The sequence below is a fragment of the Ranitomeya imitator genome, chromosome 8 (genome assembly GCF_032444005.1).
Source record: "Ranitomeya imitator isolate aRanImi1 chromosome 8, aRanImi1.pri, whole genome shotgun sequence".
Taxonomy (NCBI): domain Eukaryota; kingdom Metazoa; phylum Chordata; class Amphibia; order Anura; family Dendrobatidae; genus Ranitomeya; species Ranitomeya imitator.
The window spans coordinates 61,246,327-61,269,340 of record NC_091289.1 but is presented as its reverse complement, the minus strand read 5'-3'; positions in this window follow the sequence as shown (position 1 = coordinate 61,269,340).

The following is a 23,014-nucleotide window of genomic DNA, read 5'->3' as shown; positions in this document are numbered from 1 at the left end:
AACAGCGAGGGAGACGCGGTCAGGATCATCATACACATGACCCAAGGCTTGAAAAAACTCCTCCACAGTCCGTAACGGCAAAGCGTCAGAGGAAAGTGAAAATGCCCAGGCTTGGGGATCACCTTGTAAGAGCGAGATTACAATCCCGACCCTCTGCTCCTCAGAACCTGAAGTGTGGGGACGCAACCTAAAGTATAATTTACAGGCCTCCCTGAATGTAACAAACTTGTCGCGCCCCCCAGAGAACCTGTCAGGTAATGCAATCTTAGGCTCCAATGAAGCTTGTGGAGGTGTAGCAACCCCTGCAGTGGCCACTGGAGTGCGCTGTAAAACCGCCGAGCGGAGGTCATCCACCTCTAGACTGAGTTGCTGCAATTGTCCAGCTAACGCAGCAATGGGGTCCATATTAGATCAAGAAAATTCTTTATGGTCAGTGATTCTGTCATGCCGTTAACGGCGATAAAGGGGCAGGACGGCGTACTGGGACCCGCACCTGTCCCTATAATGGGGCCCTGGCTTTCCCTTATCTCAGGGGTACCTATGATGGTTAGGAGGCCTGAGCCGCCAGCGTATCCCTGTCTCCTGGACAGACCCGATCAGTGGCCCCCTCTCCCCCCAAGGGCGGTGGACTGCTTCAGTGTATAAATACAACAATTAACAGGGTATACAGACATGGTAACTAAAAGTCTCAAACTCACCAAATGCTCACACAACTACAGAGGTAACACAGAGAAGGGAAGAGAAGGAAAAAACTAGGAAGGAAAACAGGTTTATCATGCAACCAAAACAGCAGACACCAATCTCTAAATAAATAAACCTCCAAGCTCCTAATACCACGCTCCTTCAACCTCCAAGCCAGGCAGAACTGATCACTGACAGTAGATGTAGTCAAGGCTGGGTCTATATAGAGGAGGAGATTACAAAATCCACTTCAGCTGAGAGACCCAGCTCTCAGCAACTCAGCAACAAGGTTAACTCCTGCACTGCTGGCACAATGCAGCCAGGTCAGAATACAGGAGAAGAGTTTCTGTTCACTGTGTGTGAATGAGGCCCAGAGCGCTGCGGTTCTCTGGAACCTCTCTGTCGCGGTAGCCCCGTGACAGCTATCCTCGAATTTTGGATGACTCAGACTTTAAGGTTTGACTTCAAAAAGGCAGATTTTAATGGACTCAGAAAAAGGGTAGGATAGGCCGAATGGCTGGGTGTTCTAAAGGACAGAAATGTCCAAGAAGGATGGGAGATTTTGCTGCATGAAATCCTCACTGTACAATCGGTAACAATCACAAAAAGAAAGAAAAATTGGAAGCTTTTACAGAGACCAGGATGAATGAACTGTTGTGAATTCTGTTGTCAAGCTCCCTCCTGTGGTCATGAATGGTACTTCGGCTGGTTCTGTCCATGGGCTTCCTCTGGTGGTTGTGAGTGGGGCTGCGGCTTCTGAGGTTCCTTCCACAGGTGACGAGGTTAATTCGTTAGCTGGCTGCTCTATTTAACTCCACCTAGATCATTGCTCCATGCCACCTGTCAATGTTCCAGTATTGGTCTAGTTCACTCCTGGATCGTTCTTGTGACCTGTCTTCCCAGCAGAAGCTAAGTTCCTGCTTGTTTTTCTTTGGTTTGCTATTTTTCTGTCCAGCTTGCTATTTTGATTGTTGTCTTGCTTGCTGGAAGCTCTGGGACGCAGAGGGAGCGCCTCCGCACCGTGAGTCGGTGCGGAGGGTCTTTTTGCGCCCTCTGCGTGGTCTTTTTGTAGTTTTTTGTGCTGACCGCAAAGTTACCTTTCCTATCCTCTGTCTGTTCAGTAAGTCGGGCCTCACTTTGCTAAATCTATTTCATCTCTGTGTTTGTAATTTTCATCTTTACTCACAGTCATTATATGTGGGGGGCTGCCTTTTCCTTTGGGGAATTTCTCTGAGGCAAGGTAGGCTTTATTTTTCTATCTTTAGGGCTAGCTAGTTCCTTAGGCTGTGACGAGGCGCCTAGGGAGCGTCAGGAGCGCTCCACGGCTATTTCTAGTGTGTGTGATAGGATTAGGGATTGCGGTCAGCAGAGTTCCCACGTCTCAGAGCTCGTCCTATATTATTAGTAACTATCAGGTCATTCTGTGTGCTCTTAACCACCAGGTCCATTATTGTCCTGACCACCAGGTCATAACAATGAACACAGAACTTAATCTCTTGTTAAAATGGAAAAAAAATGTATATTGAATGGAAAGAGGAGGGCAAATCTAAAGAAGAGTATAATGCTGTTTGCAGGGAATGCAGGGCAAGTGTTAGAAGAGCTAAAGCCAGTAATGAAGTGAAGCTTGCAAGGGAGACCAAAAGCAGCAAAAAAATTTGGGGGGTATTTCAAAAGCAAAATAAAAGTCAAAATTTCTATAGAATTTTTACAGGATGAATTCGGTGCAGTGGTCAAAAATGATGTTGAGCTTTTAAATTCCTATTTTGTATCTGTGTTCTCTAAGAAACCAATTGTAACATCATCTGATATTCATGGTGCTATTGAAGGAATACAGGAATCCACACCATCTATAAACAGAGAGATAATGAGGGAATACTTAGCTAATTTAAATTAATTTTAACCAAAGCCAGCATGGGTTTTCAGCAAACAAGTCATGCCAGACTAATCTAATTTCCTTCAATGATGGAATCACTGACTGAGTGGATCAGGGAAATAAGGTAGAGATAGTATATCCATAACCTGTCTCCTCATATCTCTGAGCTAATCTCCTGATATCTTTCCTCCCATAATCTCCGGTCCTCCCAAGACCTCCTTCTCTCCTCCACACTTATTCTCTCCTCACCCAACCGCCTCCAAGACTTCTCCCGAATATCCCACATCCTCTGGAATTCTTTGCTCCAACACATGCAACTATCAACCTCATTCGGATCCTTCAGACGGAACCTGAAAACCCACCTCTTCGGGAAAGCATACAGCCTGCATTGACCCTGCTGCCTCCTCACCACTACCGGAGCTACAGCCTCACCAACACCGGAGCTTCTGCAACCCTTGACCTACTGTCTCCATCCGCACCATCCTGTAGAATGTAAGCCCCCAAGGGCAGGGTCCTCGCCCCTCTGTATCAGTCTGTACTTGTTAGTTTGCTTACTGTAAGTGGTATGTGTAATTTGTATGTGACCCCTTCCCATGTACAGCACCATGGAATCAGTGGTGCTATACAAATAGTAATAAAAAAAATAATCTGGTGTTCAGCATAGTATTTGATAAAGTATCTCATACTATCCTTATTGAAAAAAATGACCAAGTGTGGGATTGACAAGGCTACAGTTAGGTGGATTCAATACTGGCTCAGTGATCATTCTCAAACAGTGGTAATAAATGGTTGCGCCTCCAACTGAAATGGTGTTTCAAGTTGGGCACCACAAAGCTTTGTCCTGGGCCCATAGTTGTTCAACATTTTTATAAATGATCTAGATAAGGGAACTGAAGATAAACTGATCAAACTTGCAGCCGATGCAAAGCTCGGAGGGATAGCTAACATTAGAGAAGACAGAAAAAGGATTCAGAGAGATCTAGATAAGTTTTAACAATGGACAGTGACTAATAGAATGGTATTTAAAGGGAACTTGTCACCCCCAAAATCGACAATGAGCTAAGCCCACCAGCATCAGGGGCTTATCTACAGCATTCTGGAATGCTGTAGATAAGCCCCCGATGTATCCTAAAAGATGAGAAAAAGAGGTTAGATTATACTCACCCAGGGGCGTTCCCGCTGCGGTCCGGTCCGATGGGTGTCGAAGTCTGGGGCCTCCCATCTTCTTACAATGATGTCCTCTTCTTGTCTTCACGCTGGGGCTCCGGCGCATGAGTACTTTGTCTGCCCTGTTGAGGGCAGACCAAAGTACTGCAGTGCGCAGGCGCCGGGTCTCTCTGACCTTTCCCGGTGCCTGCGCACTGCAGTACTTTGCTCTGCCCTCAACAGGGCAGACAAAGTACGCATGCGCCGGAGCCACAGCGTGAAGACAAGAAGATGACGTCATCGTAAGAAGATGGGAGGCCCCGGACCAGACCGCAATGCCCACCCGCCCCTGGGTGAGTATAATCTAACCTCTTTTTCTTATCTTTCAGGATACATCGGGGGCTTATCTAGAGCATTCCAGAATGCTGTAGATAAGCCCCTGATGCTGGAGTGCTTAGCTCATCGTTGATTTTGGGGGTGACAGGTTCCCTTTAACAGAGAAAAATGCAAGATTCCTCATCTGGGCAAGAAAAATGAAAATTACATCTAGAGGAGATTTAACAGCTGTCTAGAAATCTCTGAAGGGATGTCACAGTGTAGAGGGATCATCCTTCTTTTTTTTTTTTTAATTTGTTTATTAACCACAAAATAAATTGTACAATATACACATTTATATTCGTTATTGTGAATACAATACAATGTCGAGTACACATATTTGTATGCATTATTAGATACGGAGGAAGATGTGTACTCCTATTTATGTCCAAAATAATACTTATAATCTATAAAGTATTATAAAAAAGGACAACCAATTGTGTATATCAGATCCTTTACCCCATTCATATAAGCTATATAGGCAGAAACTTGAAACCATGAATATACAAAGTTCCTAAACTACAACCATGATAACTACTATTTCGCCACTTAATACCTTACATTGTACTTTTCTCTGTGCAATGCCTCCAAAACAAATAAGAAAAACCCTATCTACCTGTACTGATACCAAATCACTGTGAGTTTATAGAGTAAGATGGAACACCGTAACGCCAATACTTTCCGAGCCATAAAAAGCGTCTCCCACAGAAAGATCCCGACATAATGATCCCAAGTCTCCTCATTCCATACCTCAAATAAACAAATCAACGGTTCAAGAGGAACAGGAGTAGATAGTAAGAATGTTAATAATGACATCACCTCTTTCCAATAGTGGAGAATAATAGGGCACTTCCATATCATGTGGATAAAATCAGCATCTAATGAGTGACATCGCATACATTCTGATGATTGGAATCGACCCATCCTAAAAAGTCCTGTCGGAGTCAAATATGATTGATACACTATATACAACTGGGTCATCCTGTTGTTAATCGATGGGGACACCCTGATTGGAGACTCTAGAATCTCTTCCCAGTCCTCTTCTTGCACATCAGGGATAAGTCCCTCCCACTTCCCCTTGATAGATCTTACTGCAGACTCAACTCCCACTGACAGCATATAAGTATACAAAGAGGAAATAAGGCCCTGAAGACCCTGCGAGTTAAGAATTCCTATCAAAAGCAGAGATGAGATTGCTCGGCCTGCACCTACACCTCTCATATAAGATTGAAAAGCTAATCTTAGCAGTAGGTAACAAAAAAATGGGATCTCGGGATTGCGTATTTAGCCTGTAATTTTTCAAAAGACATGAAGGTCCCGTGGTCATATAAATCGCCCACTGAGGAGACACCATATGAAATTCAAAAATCAGTGGATGGGTGGTTCAGCAACGCAGGAAAATAATTGTTTTTCCAGAGGGGCATTTCAGCTATAATATCTTTAAATCCAATAACTTTTTTAATTTGTTTCCAAATTGAACGAGCGATTCGAAGCATAGGCAACAAACGGGGAACGTTAATTTTTTCAGGAAGCTCAGAGGACAGTCAATCCGGGCAGAGTAAAGCAAATGGCTTTCAGAATTAGGAATATAATTATTAGGCATTCATTTACATATCGCTCTAGCCTGTCCTGCCAGATAGTACAAAAAAAAAATCCGGTAACGCCGCACCACCCCCTTGTTTAGGTCTCTGTAGAACAGACAACTTAACTCCTTAGTGACAGAGCCAATTTGGTACTTAATCACCGAGCCAATTTTTGCAATTCTGACCACTGTCACTTTATGAGGTTATAACTCTGGAACGCTTCAACGGATCCCGCTGATTCTGAGATTATTTTTTCGTGACATATTGTACTTCATGTTAGTGGTAACATTTCTTCGATATTACTTGCGATTATTTATGAAAAAAACGGAAATATGGCGAAAATTTTTAAAATTTTGCAATTTTCAAACTTTGTATTTTTATGCCCTTAAATCAGAGAGATATGTCACGAAAAATAGTTAATAAATAACATTTCCCACATGTCTACTTTACATCAGCACAATTTTGGAAACAAAATTTTTTTTGTTAGGGAGTTATAAGGGTTAAAAGTTGACCAGCAATTTCTCATTTTTACAATACCTTTTTTCTTTAGGGACCACATCACATTTGAAGTCATTTTGAGGGGTCTATATGATAGAAAATAACGAAGTGTGACACCATTCTAAAAACTACACCCCTCAAGGTTCTCAAAACCACATTCAAAAAGTTTATTAACCCTTTACGTGCTTCACAGGAACTGAAACAATGTGGAAGGAAAAAATGAACATTTAACTTTTTTTTGCAAACATTTTAATTCAGAACACTTTTGTTTTATTTTCACAAGTGTACAAACAGAAATCTAACCATAAATTTTGTTACGCAATTTCTCCTGAATACGCCAATACCCCATATGTGGGGGTAAACCCCTGTTTGGGCGCACCGCAGAACTTGGAAGTGAAGGAGCGCCGTTTGACTTTTTCAATGCAGAATTGGCTGGAATTGAGATCGGACGCCATGTCACGTTTAGAGAGCCCCTGATGCGCCTAAACAGTGGAAACCCCCCACAAGTGACACCATTTTGTAAACTAGACCCCTTAAGGGACTTATCTAGATGTGTGGTGAGCACTTTGAACCCCCAAGAGCTTCACAGAAGTTTATAACGTAGAGCCGTGAAAATAACAAATCGCATTTGTTTACACAAAAATGATCTTTTCGCCCACAAATTCTTATTTTCACAAGGGTAACAGGAGAAATTAGACCACAAAAGTTGTTGTGCGATTTCTCCTGAATATGCCAATACCCAATATGTGGGGGTAAACCACTGTTTGGGCGCACCGCAGAGCTTGGAAGAGAAGGAGTGCCGTTTTACTTTTTCAATGTAGAATTGTCTAGAATTGAGATCGGACGCCATGTCGCGTTTGGAGAGCCCCTGATGTGCCTAAACAGTGGAAACTGTTGTGAATTCTGTGGCAGAGCTCCCTCCTGTGGTCACAAGTGGTACTTCGGCTGATTCTCTCTGTGAGCTTCAGTTGGTGGAGGAAAGTGGTACTGCGGCTTCTGAGTTTCCTTCCTCAGGTGATGTGGTGAAGTCGTTAGGTGCTGCTCTATTTAACTCCAACTAGTGCTTTGATCCTGGCCTCCAGTCAATGTTCTAGTATTGGACCTGTTTCCTCCTGGATCGTTCCTGTGGCCTGCTGCTCTGCATAGCTAAGTTCCGCTTTGCTATTTTGTTTGCTGTTTTTTCTGTCCAGCTGTCTATTTGTTTTTTTCCTGCTTGCTGGAAGCTCTGGGACGCAGAGGGTGTACCTCCGTGCCTTTAGTTCGGTACGGAGGGTCTTTTTGCCCCCTTTGCGTGGTTTTTGTAGGGTTTTGTGTTGACCGCAAAGTTACCTTTCCTATCCTCGCTCTGTTCAGAAAGTCGGGCCTCACTTTGCTAAATCTATTTCATCTCTACGTTTGTCTTTTCATCTTAACTCACAGTCATTATATGTGGGGGCTGCCTTTTCCTTTGGGGTATTTCTCTGAGGCAAGGTAGGCTTATTTTCTATCTTCAGGCTAGCTAGTTTCTCAGGCTGTGCCGAGTTGCATAGGGAGCGTTAGGCGCAATCCACGGCTGCCTCTAGTGTGGTTGGAGAGGATTAGGGATTGCGGTCAGCAGAGTTCCCACGTCTCAGAGCTCGTTCTATGTTTTTGGGTTATTGTCAGGTCACTGTATGTGCTCTGACCTCTATGTCCATTGTGGTACTGAATTACCTTATCATAACAGTACTGGAGGCCCAAAGTACTAATGATTCTCAATAGAGGGAAAAAAGAAGTTCTGAGACCATTTTTTTTTCTCTGCACTGTGTTTTGCCTTTTTTTTCCCCTAGACATTTGGGTGGTTCAGGACACAGGTGTAGCGATGGACATTAAAGGTCTGTCTTCATGTGTGGATCAGCTCACGGCAAGAGTACAAAATATTCAAGACTTTGTGGTTCAGAATTCTATGTTAGAACCGAGAATTCCTATTCCTGATTTGTTTTTTGGAGATAGAACTAAATTTCTGAGTTTCAAAAATAATTGTAAACTATTTCTGGCTTTGAAACCTCGCTCCTCTGGTGACCCAGTTCAACAAGTTAGGATCATTATTTCTTTTTTACGTGGCGACCCTCAGGACTGGGCATTTTCTCTTGCGTCAGGAGATCCTGCATTAAGTAATATCGATGCGTTTTTCCTGGCGCTCGGATTGCTGTACGATGAACCTAATTCAGTGGATCAGGCAGAGAAAAATTTGCTGGCTCTGTGTCAGGGTCAGGATGAGATAGAGGTATATTGTCAGAAATTTAGAAAGTGGTCCGTACTCACTCAATGGAATGAAGGTGCGCTCGCAGCTATTTTCAGAAAAGGTCTCTCTGAAGCCCTTAAGGATGTCATGGTGGGATTTCCTATGCCTGCTGGTCTGAATGAGTCTATGTCTTTGGCCATTCAAATCGGTCGACGCTTGCGTGAGCGTAAATCTGTGCACCATTTGGCGGTATTACCTGAGCTTAAACCTGAGCCTATGCAGTGCGATAGGACTTTGACCAGAGTTGAACGGCAAGAACACAGACGTCTGAATGGGCTGTGTTTCTACTGTGGTGATTCCACTCATGCTATCTCTGATTGTCCTAAGCGCACTAAGCGGTTCTCTAGGTCTGCCACCATTGGTACGGTACAGTCAAAATTTCTTCTGTCCGTTACCTTGATCTGCTCTTTGTCATCGTATTCTGTCATGGCATTTGTGGATTCAGGCGCTGCCCTGAATTTGATGGACTTGGAGTATGCTAGGCGTTGTGGGTTTTTCTTGGAGCCCTTGCAGTGTCCTATTCCATTGAGAGGAATTGATGCTACGCCTTTGGCCAAGAATAAGCCTCAGTACTGGACCCAGCTGACCATGTGCATGGCTCCTGCACATCAGTAGGTTATTCGCTTTCTGGTGTTGCATAATCTGCATGATGTGGTCGTGTTGGGGTTGCCATGGCTACAAGTCCATAATCCAGTATTAGATTGGAAATCCATGTCTGTGTCCAGCTGGGGTTGTCAGGGGGTACATGGTGATGTCCCATTTCTGACTATTTCGTCATCCACCCCTTCTGAGGTTCCAGAGTTCTTGTCTGATTACCGGGATGTATTTGATGAGCCCAAGTCCGATACCCTACCTCCGCATAGGGATTGTGATTGTGCTATCGATTTGATTCCTGGTAGTAAATTCCCAAAAGGTCGACTGTTTAATTTATCTGTGCCTGAGCACGCCGCTATGCGGAGTTATGTGAAGGAGTCCTTGGAGAAGGGGCATATTCGCCCGTCATCGTCGCCATTAGGAGCAGGGTTCTTTTTTGTAGCCAAGAAGGATGGTTCACTGAGACCTTGTATAGATTACCGCCTTCTAAATAAGATCACGGTTAAATTTCAGTACCCCTTGCCGTTGTTATCTGATTTGTTTGCTCGGATTAAGGGGGCTAGTTGGTTCACCAAGATAGATCTTCGTGGTGCGTATAATCTTGTGCGTATTAAGCGAGGCGATGAATGGAAAACTGCATTTAATACGCCCGAGGGCCATTTTGAGTATCTAGTAATGCCAGTCGGACTTGCCAATGCTCCATCAGTGTTTCAGTCCTTTATGCATGACATATTCCAAGAGTACCTGGATAAATTCCTGATTGTGCACTTGGATGACATTTTGATCTTCTCGGATGATTGGGAGTCTCATGTGAAGCAGGTCAGATCGGTGTTTCAGGTCCTGCGTGCTAATTCTTTGTTTGTGAAGGGATCAAAGTGTCTCTTTGGTGTTCAGAAGGTTTCATTTTTGGGGTTCATCTTTTCCCCTTCTACTATCGAGATGGACCCTGTTAAGGTCCAAGCCATCCATGATTGGACTCAGCCGACATCTCTGAAAAGTCTGCAAAAGTTCCTGGGCTTTGCTAATTTTTATCGTCGCTTCATCTGCAATTTTTCTAGTATTGCTAAACCATTGACCGATTTGACCAAGAAGGGTGCTGATGTGGTCAATTGGTCTTCTGCTGCTGTGGAAGCTTTTCAAGAGTTGAAGCGTCGTTTTTCTTCTGCCCCTGTATTGTGTCAACCAGATGTTTCGCTTCCGTTCCAGGTCGAGGTTGATGCTTCTGAGATTGGAGCAGGGGCTGTTTTGTCGCAGAGAAGTTCTGATTGCTCGGTGATGAAACCATGTGCCTTCTTTTCCAGGAAGTTTTCGCCTGCTTAGCGAAATTATGATGTGGGCAATCGAGAGTTGCTGGCCATGAAGTGGGCATTCGAGGAGTGGTGTCATTGGCTTGAAGGAGCTAAGCATCGCGTGGTGGTCTTGACTGATCATAAAAACTTGACTTATCTCGAGTCTGCCAAGCGGTTGAATCCTAGACAGGCTCGTTGGTCGCTGTTTTTTGCCCGTTTTGACTTTGTGATTTCGTACCTTCCGGGCTCTAAAAATGTGAAGGCGGAGGCTCTGTCTAGGAGTTTTGTGCCCGACTCTCCGGGTTTATCTGAGCCGGCGGGTATCCTCAAAGAGGGAGTAATTGTGTCTGCCATCTCCCCTGATTTGCGGCGGGTGCTGCAAAAATTTCAGGCTAATAAACCTGATCGTTGCCCAGCGGAGAAACTGTTTGTCCCTGATAGGTGGACGAATAAAGTTATCTCTGAGGTTCATTGTTCGGTGTTGGCTGGTCATCCTGGAATCTTTGGTACCAGAGAGTTAGTGGCTAGATCCTTTTGGTGGCCATCTCTGTCGCGGGATGTGCGTACTTTTGTGCAGTCCTGTGGGATTTGTGCTCGGGCTAAGCCCTGCTGTTCTCGTGCCAGTGGGTTGCTTTTGCCCTTGCCGGTCCCGAAGAGGCCTTGGACACATATCTCTATGGATTTTATTTCAGATCTTCCCGTCTCTCAAAAGATGTCAGTCATTTGGGTGGTCTGTGATCGCTTCTCTAAGATGGTCCATTTGGTACCCTTGTCTAAATTACCTTCCTCCTCTGATTTGGTGCCATTGTTCTTCCAGCATGTGGTTCGTTTACATGGCATTCCAGAGAATATCGTTTCTGACAGAGGTTCCCAGTTTGTTTCGAGGTTTTGGCGAGCCTTTTGTGGTAGGATGGGCATTGACTTGTCTTTTTCCTCGGCTTTCCATCCTCAGACTAATGGCCAGACCGAACGAACCAATCAGACCTTGGAAACATATCTGAGATGCTTTGTTTCTGCTGATCAGGATGACTGGGTGTCCTGTTTGCCTTTGGCTGAGTTCGCCCTTAATAATCGGGCCAGCTCGGCTACCTTGGTTTCGCCGTTTTTCTGCAACTCTGGGTTCCATCCTCGTTTCTCTTCAGGGCAGGTTGAGTCTTCGGACTGTCCTGGTGTGGATACTGTGGTGGACAGGTTGCAGCAGATTTGGACTCATGTAGTGGACAATTTGACCTTGTCCCAGGAGAAGGCTCAACGTTTCGCTAATCGCAGACGCTGTGTGGGTCCCCGACTTCGTGTTGGGGATTTGGTTTGGTTATCTTCTCGTCATATTCCTATGAAGGTTTCCTCTCCTAAGTTTAAACCTTGTTTCATTGGTCTGTATAGGATTTCTGAGGTTCTTAATCCTGTGTCTTTTCGTCTGACCCTTCCAGATTCTTTTTCCATACATAACGTATTCCATAGGTCATTGTTGCGGAGATACGTGGCACCTTATGGTTCCATCTGTTGATCCTCCTGCCCCGGTTTTGGTGGAGGGGGAGTTGGAGTATATTGTGGAGAAGATTTTGGATTCTCATGTTTCAAGACGGAAACTCCAGTATCTGGTTAAGTGGAAGGGTTATGCTCAGGAAGATAGTTCCTGGGTTTTTGCCTCTGATGTCCATGCTCCTGATCTTGTTCGTGCCTTTCATATGGCTCATCCTGGTCGTCCTGGGGGCTCTGGTGAGGGTTCGGTGACCCCTCCTCAAGGTGGGGGTACTGTTGTGAATTCTGTGGCAGAGCTCCCTCCTGTGGTCACAAGTGGTACTTCGGCTGATTCTCTCTGTGAGCTTCCGTTGGTGGAGGAAAGTGGTACTGCGGCTTCTGAGTTTCCTTCCTCAGGTGATGTGGTGAAGTCGTTAGGTGATGCTCTATTTAACTCCACCTAGTGCTTTGATCCTAGCCTCCAGTCAATGTTCTAGTATTGGACCTGTTTCCTCCTGGATCGTTCCTGTGGCCTGCTGCTCTGCATAGCTAAGTTCCGCTTTGCTATTTTGTTTGCTGTTTTTTCTGTCCAGCTTGTCTATTTGTTTTTTCCTGCTTGCTGGAAGCTCTGGGACGCAGAGGGTGTACCTCCGTGCCGTTAGTTCGGTACGGAGGGTCTTTTTGCCCCCTTTGCGTGGTTTTTGTAGGGTTTTGTGTTGACCGCAAAGTTACCTTTTCTATCCTCGCTCTGTTCAGAAAGTCAAGCCTCACTTTGCTAAATCTATTTCATCTCTACGTTTGTCTTTTCATCTTAACTCACAGTCATTATATGTGGGGGCTGCCTTTTCCTTTGGGGTATTTCTCTGAGGCAAGGTAGGCTTATTTTCTATCTTCAGGCTAGCTAGTTTCTCAGGCTGTGCCGAGTTGCATAGGGAGCGTTAGGCGCAATCCACGGCTGCCTCTAGTGTGGTTGGAGAGGATTAGGGATTGCGGTCAGCAGAGTTCCCACGTCTCAGAGCTCGTTCTATGTTTTTGGGTTATTGTCAGGTCACTGTATGTGCTCTGACCTCTATGTCCATTGTGGTACTGAATTACCTTATCATAACAGGAAACCCCCCACAAGTGACCCCATTTTGGAAACTAGACCCCCCATGGAACTTATCTAGATGTGTGGTGAGAACTTTGAATGCCCAAGTGCTTCACAGAAGTTTAGAATGCAGAGTCGTGAAAATAAAAATTATTTCTTTTTCCACAAAAAAGATTTTTTAGCCCCCAAGTTTTTATTTTCACAAGGGTAACAAGAGAAATCGGACCCCAAAAGTTGTTGTCCAATTTGTCCTGAGTATGCTGGTACCCCATATGTGGGGTAAACCACTATTTGGGTGCACGGCAGATCTCGGAAGGAAGGAGCGCCGTTTTGGAATGCAGACTTTGATAGAATGGTCTGCGGGCGTTATGTTGCGTTTGCAGAGCCCCTAATGTACCTAAACAGTAGAAACCCTCCACAAGTGACCCCATGTTGGAAACTAGACCCCCTAAGGAACTTATCTAGATGTGTGGTGAGAACTTTGAATGCCCAAGTGCTTCACAGAAGTTTAGAATGCAGAGTCGTGAAAATAAAAAAAAAATTTTTTTCCACAAAAAAGATATTGTAGCCCCCAAGTTTTTATTTTCACAAGGGTAACAGGAGAAATTGGACTGCAATAGTTGTTGTCCAATTTATCCCGAGTACGCTGATGCCCCATATGTGGGGGTAAACCACTGTTTGGGCACACGGCAGAGCTCGGAAGGGAAGGAGCGCTGTTTTGGAATGCAGACTTAGATAGAATGGTCTGTGGGCATTATGTTGCGTTTGCAGAGCTCCTGATGTACCTAAACAGTAGTAACCCCCCACAAGTGACCCTGTTTTGGAAACTAGACCCCCCAAGGAACTTATCTAGATGTGTGGTGAGAACTTTGAATGCCCAAGTGCTTCACAGAAGTTTAGAATGCAGAGTCGTGAAAATAAAAAAATATTTTTTTTTCCACAAAAAAGATTTTGTAGCCCAAGTTTTTATTTTCACAAGGGTAACAGGAGAAATTGGACCCCAAAAGTTGTTGTCCAATTTATCCTGAGTACGCTGATGCCCTGTTATGATCCGGTGACCTTGGAGCTGCATGAGAACTTTCACTGGAGAAGATGGCCACTATACTGACCGCAATCCTGAACTTAACACCGCAACTAGAAGTAGCCGTGGAGTGTACCTAACACACCTAGACACCTCGTCACAGCCGGAGGACTAAATACCCCTAAAGATGGAAATAGGAATACTATCTTGCCTCAGGGAAAATCCCCAAAGGATAGACAGCCCTCCACAAGTATTGGCGGTGAGTCGGAGAGGAAAAAACATACACAGGCAGAAAAACAGGATTTAGCACAGGAGGCCACTCTAGCTAGATAGGACAGGATAGGACAGAGTTCTGTGCGGTCAGTATTAAAACCCTTCAAAAACATCCACAGCAGAATATACAAAAACTTCCTACATCTAACTAAAAGATGTAGGAGCATAAATCTGCGACTCCAGTGAATCCTACAATCAGAGCAGGAATAAAACTGAAACAAGCACACAGCAGTGTGCCACAGAAACAAAAACCAAACATTTATCTTTGCTGAATTTGGCAGCAAGCAGGAGAAGCCAGAAAGTGATCCAACACTTCACAAGGAACATTGACAACTGGCAACGGCTAAAGGATCCTGCACACCTAAATATCCCAGTCAGAATTGTAATCATCCGATACACCTGGCCAGGACTGCGACCCAGAGACAACTGCATTCCCACCTACAACCACTGGAGGGAACCCAAGAGCAGAATTCACAACAGTACCCCCCCTTGAGGAGGGGTCACCGAACCCTCACCAGGGCCCCCAGGATGATCAGGACGAGCCAGATGAAAGGCACGGACCAAATCAGCAGCATGGACATCAGAGGCAAAAACCCAAGAATTATCCTCCTGGCCATAACCCTTCCATTTGACCAGGTACTGAAGCTTCCGCCTCGAAAAACGGGAATCCAAAATCTTCTAAACAACATATTCCAACTCCCCATCAACCAACACAGGGGCCGGAGGATCAACAGAGGGAACAACGGGCTCCACATATTTCCGCAACAAAGATCTATGGAAGACATTATGGATAGCAAAAGAGTCCGGAAGCGCCAGTCGAAAAGACACCGGATTAATAATCTCAGAAATCCTATAAGGACCAATAAACCGAGGCTTAAACTTAGGAGAAGAAACCTTCATAGGAACATGACGGGAAGACACCCAGACCAGATCCCCAACCCGAAGCCGGGAACCAACACACCGACGACGATTAGCAAAACGTTGAGCCTCCTCTTGAGACAACACCAACTTGTCCACCACATGAGCCCAAATCTGCTGCAACCTGTCTACCACAGAATCCACACCAGGACAGTCAGAAGGCTCAACCTGCCCAGAAGAAAAACGAACATGAAAACCAAAATTACAAAAGAAAGGCGAAACCAAGGTAGCAGAACTAGCCCGATTATTAAGGGCAAACTCGGCCAATGGCAAGAAGGCCACCCAATCATCCTGACCAGCAAACACAAAGCATCTCAAATAAGTCTCCAAGGTCTGATTAGTTCGCTCGGTCTGGCCATTTGTCTGAGGATGAAATGCAGAAGAAAAAGACAAATCAATGCCCAGCCTAGCACAAAAGGCCCGCCAAAACCTAGAAACAAACTGGGAACCTCTGTCGGACACAATATTCTCCGGAATACCATGCAAACGAACCACATGCTGAAAGAACAACGGAACCAAATCCGAAGAGTAAGGCAATTTAGGCAAGGGCACCAAATGAACCATCTTAGAGAACCGGTCACAAACAACCCAGATAACAGACATCTTCTGGGAGACCGGAAGATCAGAAATAAAATCCATTGAAATATGCGTCCAGGGCCTCTCAGGGACCGGCAATGGCAAAAGCAACCCACTAGCACGGGAACCACAAGGCTTGGCCCGCGCACAAGTCCCACAGGACTGCACAAAACGCACATCACGTGACAATGAAGGCCACCAAAAGGACCTACCAACCAAATCTCTGGTACCAAAAATGCCAGGATGACTGGCCAACACGGAACAGTGGACCTCAGAAATCACTCTACTAGTCCATCTGTCAGGAACAAACAATTTCCCCACAGGACAGCGGTCAGGTTTGTCAGCCTGAAATTCCTGAAGAACCCGTCGTAAATCAGGGGAAATGGCAGAAAGGACCACCCCCTCTTTCAGAATACCGACCGGCTCTAAGACCTCAGGAGAATCAGGCAAAAAACTCCTAGAGAGGGCATCAGCCTTAATATTCTTAGAACCCGGAAGGTACGAGACCACGAAATCAAAACGGGAAAAAAAACAAGGACCATCGAGCCTGTCTAGGATTCAGCCGTTTAGCAGACTCGAGGTAAATCAAATTCTTATGATCGGTCAAGACCACAATACGGTGCTTAGCTCCCTCAAGCCAATGTCGCCACTCCTCAAACGCCCACTTCATAGCCAACAACTCCCGATTGCCGACATCATAATTGCGTTCAGCAGGTGAAAACTTACGGGAAAAGAAGGCACACGGTTTCATTAAGGAACCAACAGGATCCCTCTGAGACAAAACGGCCCCTGCCCCAATCTCAGAAGCGTCAACCTCAACCTGAAACGGAAGAGAAACATCCGGTTGGCGCAACACTGGAGCAGAAGTAAATCGACGTTTAAGCTCCTGAAAGGCAGAGACAGCCGCAGAGGACCAATTCGCCACATCAGCGCCTTTCTTCGTCAAATCGGTCAAGGGTTTAACCACACTGGAAAAATTAGCAATGAAACGGCGATAAAAATTTGCAAAACCTAAAAATTTCTGAAGGCTCTTCACGGATGTGGGCTGAATCCAATCATGAATGGCCTGAACCTTAACCGGATCCATCTCTATAGACGAAGGAGAAAAAATGAAGTCCAAAAAAGAGACTTTCTGCACCCCAAAGAGACACTTAGACCCTTTCACAAACAGGGCATTGTCACGAAGGATCTGAAATACCATCCTGACCTGTTCCACATGAGACTCCCAATCATCGGAAAAAATCAAAATATCGTCCAAATATACAATCAAGAATTTATCAAGATAAGTCCGGAAGATATCATGCATGAAGGACTGAAAAACAGATGGAGCATTAGAGAGTCCGAATGGCATCACAAGGTATTCAAAATGGCCTTCGGGCGTGTTAAACGCAGTTTTCCATTCATCACCCTGCTTAATACGAACAAGATTATATGTCCCTCGAAGGTCAATCTTGGTAAACCAACTAGCTCCCTTAATCCTAGCAAACAAATTGGAAAGCAAAGGTAAAGGGCATTGAAACTTGACCATGATTTTATTCAAGAGGCGATAATCTATACAGGGTCTCAAGGAACCATCTTTTTTAGCAACAAAAAAGAACCCCGCTCCCAACGGTGAAGAAGATGGTCGAATATGCCCTTTCACCAAAGACTCCTTAATATAGCTCCGCATGGCGGTATGTTCAGGCACAGACAGGTTGAAAAGTCGACCCTTAGGAAACTTACAGCCTGGAATCAAGTCAATAGCACAGTCGCAGTCCCTGTGCGGTGGAAGGAAACTGGACTTAGGCTCATCGAATACATCCTGAAAATCAGACAAAAACTCTGGAATTTCAGAAGAGGAAGAAGAGGAGATTGACATCAAAGGAACATCATTATGAACCCCTTGACAACCCCAACTAGTCACAGACATGGACTTCCAGTCCAACACAGGATTATGTACCTGCAACCATGGAAAACCCAGCACGATAGCATCATGCAAGTTATGCAACACCAGAAATCGACAATCTTCCTGATGGGCTGGCGCCATGCGCATGGTCACCTGTGTCCAAAACTGGGGCTTAATTTTAGCCAAGGGTGTAGCATCAATGCCCCTTAAAGGAATAGGGTTCTGCAAAGGCTGCAAGGGAAAACCACAATGCTTGGCAAACTCAAAGTCCATTAAATTCAAGGCAGCACCTGAATTCACAAACGCCATGACAGAAAATGATGACAATGAGCAGATCAATGACACAGGTAAGGCTACGTTCAGACTAGCGTTGTGCTAGTGTGCGTTGGGCGACGCAGCGGCGACGCACGCGTCATGCGCCCCTATGTTTAACATGGGGGACGCATGCGTTTTTGTTTGTTGCATTTTGCAACAAATGCGTCTTTTTTGCCGCAAGCGTCGGACCAAGAAAACGCAACAAGTTGCATTTTTCTTGCGTCCGATTTTTGGCAAAAAACGACGCACGCGTCGCAAAACGCAGCGTTTTTGCGTGCGTTTTGCCGCGTTTTTGCGTGCGTTGTGCGTTGCGTCGCTGACGCAGCGGCGCACAACGCTAGTCTGAACGTAGCCTACCAAAAATTTAGGTTGTACAGTACTGATGGTAATTGAACTGGCGATCCTCCTTGTCCACTTACGGCAGACAGAAATGACATGAGAAGCGTCGCCACAATAATAACACAACCTATTTTGACGTCTGAAACCTTGTCGTTCCATTCTAGACAGAATTCTATCACACTGCATAGGCTCAGGAATTTGCTCTGAGGATAACGCCATAGCACGCACAGTTCTGCGCTCCCGCAAGCATCGGTCAATCTGAATGGCCAGAGACATAGAATCACTCAGAACGGAAGGCGTGGGAAACCCCACCATAACATCTTTAATGGATTCAGAAAGCCCCCTTCTGAAAATTGCCGCCAAAGCATCATTATTCCATTTAGTCAACACAAACCATTTTCTGAATTTCTGACAATACAATTCTGCCGCCTCTTGACCCTGAGACAGGGCCAACAAGGTCTTCTCAGCTTGATCCACAGAATTAGGTTCATCATATAATAATCCCAAAGCCTGAAAAAAGGAGTCAATATTAAGCAAAGCCGGATTCCCAGATTCCAGGGAAAACGCCCAATCCTGCGGGTTGCCACGCAGCAGGGAGATTACGATTTTTACCTGCTGAATGGAATCACCAGAGGATCGAGGTCTCAGAGCAAGAAACAGTTTACAGTTGTTTTTAAAACTCAAAAATTTGGACCTGTCACCAGAAAACAAATCAGGAGTAGGAATTTTCGGTTCTAAAGCAGGAGTCTGAACAATATAATCAGAAATACCTTGCACCCTAGCAGCAAGCTGGTCTACATGAGAAGCTAATTCCTGAACATTCATGCTTGCACCAGGCTCCTCAGCCACCCAGATATTAAGAGGGAAGAGAACACAAAACAGACTGGAGAAAAAAAAATGGCTCAAGAGCTTTCTTCCCTTCTTCTGAGATGCATTTAACTCATTGTTGGCCAGTTGTACTGTTATGATCCGGTGACCTTGGAGCAGCATGAGAACTTTCACTGGAGAAGGTGGCCACTATACTGACCGCAATCCTGAACTTAACACCGCAACTAGAAGTAGCCGTGGAGTGTACCTAACACACCTAGGCACCTCGTCACAGCCGGAGGACTAAATACCCCTAAAGATGGAAATAGGAATACTATCTTGCCTCAGAGCAGTTCCCCAAAGGATAGTCAGCCCCCCACAAATATTGGCGGTGAGTCGGAGAGGAAAAAACATACACAGGCAGAAAAACAGGATTTAGCACAGGAGGCCACTCTAGCTAAATAGGACAGGATAGGACAGAGTTCTGTGCGGTCAGTATTAGAACCCTTCAAAAATATCCACAGCAGAACATACAAAAACTTCCTACATCTAACTAAAGATGTAGGAGCGTAAATCTGCAACTCCAGCGAATCCTACAATCAGAGCAGGAATATAAACAAAAAACAAGCACACAGCAGTGTGCCACAGATGCAAAAACCAAACACTTATCTTTGCTGAATTTGGCAGCAAGCAGGAGAAGCCAGAAAGTGATCCAACACTTCACAAGGAACATTGACAACTGGCAAGGGCTAATGAATCCTGCACACCTAAATATCCCAGTCAGAATTGTAATCAGCAGATACACCAGGCCAGGACTGCGACTCAGAGACAACTGCATTCCCACCTACAACCACTGGAGGGAACCCAAGAGCAGAATTCACAACAGCCCGAGTATTTACTAAATTTGTCTATAGCGGCAATTACCTGTGATAATTTTTCCTCTGCCCTGTCCATAAATATCACCATGTCATCAGGATATAGACCAATGGTGTCCACACGGCCTGCTATATCAATACCTCTAATATTAGGGGAAGATCTTATGCGTATTGCCAACGCCTCTATAGCATGAGCGAAAAGAGTCGGGGAAAGGGGGCACCCCTGACGGGTCCCCCTATATAATGAAAAGGACTCGGAAATGGAATTACCGTATATACTCGATTATAAGACGAGATTTTCAGCCCACATTTTTGGGCTGAAAGTGCCCCTCTCGGCTTATACTCGAGTCACGGTCGGCGGCAGGGTCGGCTGGTGAGGGGGAGAGAGGACTGTCGCATACTCACCTGCTTCCAGCGCTCCTGGTGCTGTTCCTGCCTGTCCCATGGTCTTCAGGTGCCACAGCTCTTCCCCGTTCAGCGGTCACGTGGTACCGCTCATTAAAGTTATGAATATGGACTCCACTCCCATAGGGGTGGAGCCGCATATTCATTCCTGTAATGAGCAGTGCCAGTAACCGCTGACAGAGGAAGAGGCTGCAGTGCCCGGAGACAATCTGTCCAGGAGCCAGGGACGCCGGGAGCAGGTAAGTATGTCATATTTACCAGTCCGCATTCCACACGCCGGGCGCCGCTCCGTCTTCCCGTCCTCTTGCTCTGACTGTTCAGGTCAGAGGGCGCGATGACGTACTAGTGTGCGCGCCGCCCTCTGCCTGAACAGTCAGTGCGGAGAGACGGGACGCTGAGGAGCTGCAGGCAGCAACTAGAGGTGAGTATGTCATTTTTTTTTTTATTGCAGCAGCAGCATTATATATGGGGCACAGCTTTATATGGAGCATCTTATGGGGCCATAATGCTTGTGCAGCATTATATGGGGCAAGTGACTGTATGGATGATCTTATCGGGCCATAATGATTGTGCTGCATTATAAGGGGCAAGTGACTGTACGGAGCATCTTATGGGGCCATAACGCTTGTGCAGCATTATATGGGGCAAGTGACTGTATGGATGATCTTATGGGGCCATAACGCTTGTGCAGCACTATAATGGGGCAAGTGACTGTATGGAGCATCTTATGGGGCCATAACGCTTGTGCAGCATTATATGGGGCAAGTGACTGTATGGATGATCTTATGGGGCCATAATGCTTGTGCTGCATTATAAGGGGCAAGTGACTGTACGGAGCATCTTATGGGGCCATAACGCTTGTGCAGCACTATAATGGGGCAAGTGACTGTATGGAGCATCTTATGGGGCCATAACGCTTGTGCAGCATTATATGGGGCAAGTGACTGTATGGAGCATCTTATGGGGCCATAACGCGTGTGCAGCACTATATGGGGCAAGTGACTGTATGGATGATCTTATGGGGCCATAACGTTTGTGCAGCATTATATGGGGCAAGTGTCTGTATGGAGCATCTTATGGGGCCATAACGTTTGTGCAGCACTATATAGGGCAAATATCTCTATGGAGCATCTTATGCAGGATTATATGGGGCATATTTTAATATGGAGCATCTAATGGGGCCCATCAAACTTTATGGAGCATCATATGGGGCTCCTGATTCAGTATGGATATTCAAAAACACTTAACCTACTGATGTCTCAATTAATTTTACTTTTATTGGTATCTATTTTTACTTTTGAAATTTACCGGTAGCTGCTGCATTTTCCACCCTAGGCTTATACTCGAGTCATTAAGTTTTCCCAGTTTTTTGTGGCAAAATTAGAGGGGTCGGCTTATACTTGGGTCGGCTTATACTCGAGTATATACGGTATTTACAATTATACGAGCTTTAGGTTTCATGTATAGTATCAACCCACTTTATAAATTTATCACCAAAACCATACCTCTGCAAACACGCAGACAAAAAGGGCCACTCAAGAGAATCAAAGGCCTTGGCCGCATCCAGCGACGCCAATGCCCAACTATTGTCCGGCACCAAAGAACTATATTGGATTATCGACTGAACTCGTTTAATATTAATAGAAGTACTCTTACCAGGCATAAAGCCATTCTGGTCTGGATGTATAAGGTCCAGTATAACCAAATTCAATCTGATGGCCAATACTTTGGTAAATGTAGACTACAAACTCTTTACTAATGATATGGGGCGATAAGATCCACAATCCAAAGGGTCCTTCCCTTCCTTCCTAAGTACAATAATATTTGCCTCATAAAAGATTTCGGGCATTGCTCCTCCCTCCCAAATCCCCCAAAACACCTTCAATAAAAGTGGTGCTAGTATGTTCCTGTATTTCCTATATAACAATGGGAAGCCCATCCGGCCCAGGAGCCTTCCCAGAGGCCATGTCCGCCATAGCATACCCTATCTCCTCCAAGGTAAATTCAGCATCCAGAGAGGTCCGCTGGGTAGGGCTCAATGCGGGGAACGTTATATCTGATAAATAGTCTAGGCATTCTGAAATACTAAATTCGCTCTTAGACTTATATAACGATTTATAGTAGTCACAAAAACAATTAAGCATTTCTTCAGTCGAGGTTACCAATGCGCCATCTGGTGCACGAATCTGTAGTATTGTATTAGATGTATTATGTTGGCGCACCAGAAAGGCCAAAAATTTACTAGCTTGATTTCCCAGTTCAAAATAGGACTGACGAGTGAAGAATAATTTACGTTTAGACTTGGTGTCTATATGTTGAGCATATAACCTTTGAGAAGCTAGCCATTCTGTTCTATTGCCATTAGTCTGGTTAGATATATCTGCAGCCTCTGAATCTTTCAATTGTCATTCCATCTCATCATCTTCCTTCGAGATCACCCTTTTAATATAAGAAATTGTAGAAGATAGACAGCCCCTTAAATAAGCCTTGAGGGTATCCCATAATAAATTGATATTCTGAGGTTCTGGGTGGGACGAGATGACGCAATCCAACTGGTCAATCGTTCTATCATTAGAATCTAATAATTTCAGCCAGAAAGGGTTTAACTTCTAGCTGCCACCATGACATCGCTTTTAAGTACCAGACCCGGTACTGAGTATCCCCATTGCCCTGTTGGGCGAGTCATTCTCCCTCTGGTTTCTCCATTTAACCCTACTTATTAAATGCTTCTCACTCATTTTCAAGATTGG